This window comes from Ipomoea nil, unplaced genomic scaffold (assembly GCF_001879475.1).
Source record: "Ipomoea nil cultivar Tokyo-kokei standard unplaced genomic scaffold, Asagao_1.1 scaffold2280, whole genome shotgun sequence".
In the NCBI taxonomy this organism is placed as follows: domain Eukaryota; kingdom Viridiplantae; phylum Streptophyta; class Magnoliopsida; order Solanales; family Convolvulaceae; genus Ipomoea; species Ipomoea nil.
The window spans coordinates 847,258-849,934 of record NW_017618708.1 but is presented as its reverse complement, the minus strand read 5'-3'; positions in this window follow the sequence as shown (position 1 = coordinate 849,934).

Genomic DNA, 2,677 nt, shown 5'->3' with positions numbered 1-2,677 from the left:
GCCGTTAGAAAAGACATTTTATGTTCCTAGTTTTTCTAGGAACATAGTTTCAGTATCTAGAATTGTACCCTTCGGATATTCTTTTTAATTTAATACCAATAATATCAAGTTATTTCGTAATTCTACTTGTGTTGGTACTGGTACATTGTCTGATGGTCTTTTCCGTCTTAAATTAAAGAATGATTCAGTTTACAATTCTTTACATGTTCAAAACGGCACCAAACGGTGCAGTATTAACGACAATTCCTCAATGTTGTGGCATCGGAGATTAGGTCATATTTCCCCTGAGCGTATTAAAAGGTTGGTAAAGGATGGAGTACTTTATACTCTAGACTATACTAACTTTGAGACTTGCATTGACTGCATTAAGGGTAAGCAGACAAACAAGTCAAAGAAATGTGCCAATAGAAGTTCAACGTTGTTGGAAATTATTCATACTGACATATGTTGTCCTGATATGACAATACCTGGTCAGAAATATTTTGTGATACCCCATATTTTCTGGGCACTGTACGAGGACCTTACGTGCGTAGACTAAATTATTTAGAGTCTCCTAATCCATATTATTATAGAAATATTATTCTTTGAGCCTAATAGCTTCCTAATCCAAATATAATATGTAAAGGCATATACTTTTCCTAATAATGAAGATAGTTTAAATATTTTCCTAAACTCATATTACTAATTACTAATATAATATAATAACTGATCTTGAAATTCTAAAACTAGTATGCTTTTATTATATATATTAAATATTAAATAAAACTAAAGTTTTATAATATATATGTGTAGTCAGTACATGGCTAAAGCTAAAGTTTTTATATATACATGTATTTATATAGTTATATATTACGTGTACAGATATAGATAGGTGTCTAAGCTAATTATTAAATTATCCTAATTAGTTATTATTAGCTAATGTAGATATCCTAATCCCTGAGCACGACTAATATTAGGAGTCTCATTAGACTAATATCCGAGACCCATTAGTAATCTCAAATAGTGTTGGTAATTATGCACGGCTAAATAGGAGAAGGCAGAACCTGGCAAATCCATTATTTTGTTTACCAATTCCCTCAAATAATGTCACCAGTTTCTCATCATCATCATCTTTAGCCGACATCATTAATTCACACCTCGCCTTCTCAATTCAAAGGAGAGTTTACGGAGGGACGATCGTAAAATTTGATCCAAGGGTTTTATTAATTTCGGAATCCAGGTAAGATTTATGTTCACTAAAATTTATTTTCCCCCAAATCAAAAATTCATTTTACTAAGTGTTTATGTGATTTATGGTGTTGAAGAATTTGTGATAATTAACGCGGAAAGTTAATTTATTTTATAATGTGGGTAGATATATGAGTTTAGATGTTTTGAAATCCCTGTATATGTAATATGGTGATTTTGTGGTGATTAAAAAGGGAAAATTTTTACTCTATTTGATTATTGCCTGAAAAATTCTGACTGGTGCAGCTGGAAAGAAAATTTCGTGAAAAATAGTTTCTAAAAATATTTTTGCTTGAATATTTTTCTGGAGAACCTAGACTAGTTATAATTGATGTTTGTAAAAAGTTTTGGTTAAAAATATGTTTCGATTTTTCTAGAAAAATTTCGTAAAGTAGAGGCAGTGTGCTGACAGTTCAATTTCTGTCTGGCGCAGTGTTGGGAAATAATTCGGGAAAAATACTTTTAGACCTTGGATTAATTTGAAACTTTTTGTGTATAATCTAGACTCACTGTACCTTGTATCTGGAAAATTACATCTGAAAATGTGTTACCAATATATTTCTATAAATTTTGCAATATAGGTCATACCTGAATTTTCTGTCGGTTCCTTATTTGAGGTGTTGGGAATTTGTTTGCTTGAGAAATATCAGTAATGTTGTCACTTTTATAAAGATTGAGGATAAAGGAAATTGATTCTTAAGACTTGTGTAGTATCCTGTTGTGAAATTCTGGATACTTGGGTTATGACCCAGTTTGTTGTGGAGTGAGCGGTTGAATATACCGACTCACTAGGGAGCTTAAAAACTCTCTGTTGTTTTGTGGAGTGAGCAGTAGAAACATATCCTGTCTCACTAGGACATTTAGTCCTGTTGTTTTGAGGAGTGGTTAACGGAGTCTACCACTAGGGTATTTACCCTGTTGAGTAGTAGTCAGTAGAAACGTATCCTGGCTACTAGGACCAGTTACTACCCATTGGGCTTGGAAACCCATTGGGGGTGTGCACACTTAAGGTATTAGTTCTGTTCCACTTATATGGGATTTTTGCGTAGTGTTATAGTTGAGTGAGTACTGTTCACTAGGGCTTATTGAATAAGACCCTGCCCATCATTTGGTTGGTTTAAATGGGATTTTTGAGTAGTGTTCAGTAAAGAGAATTACTGTTCACTAGGGCTTAAGTAATTAAGACCCTGCCCATTATTTGAGATTGAATGGGATTTTGTGTAGTGTTCAGTATGGTGATTACTGTTCACTAGGGCTGGATGAAACAAGACCCTGCCCATTGCATTGAGATTGGTGTTCCTTCATGTTGGAATAAAATATATTACATTTGAAAGGTTCCTAAAATTCCTATTGTGAGAAATACCGATTTGGTATTGTTGATGAAAACGAAAATGTTTAAGGGGTCATTCTAGATGCAAACTATCTGCTCCTATGTGTTACATGCTATGTT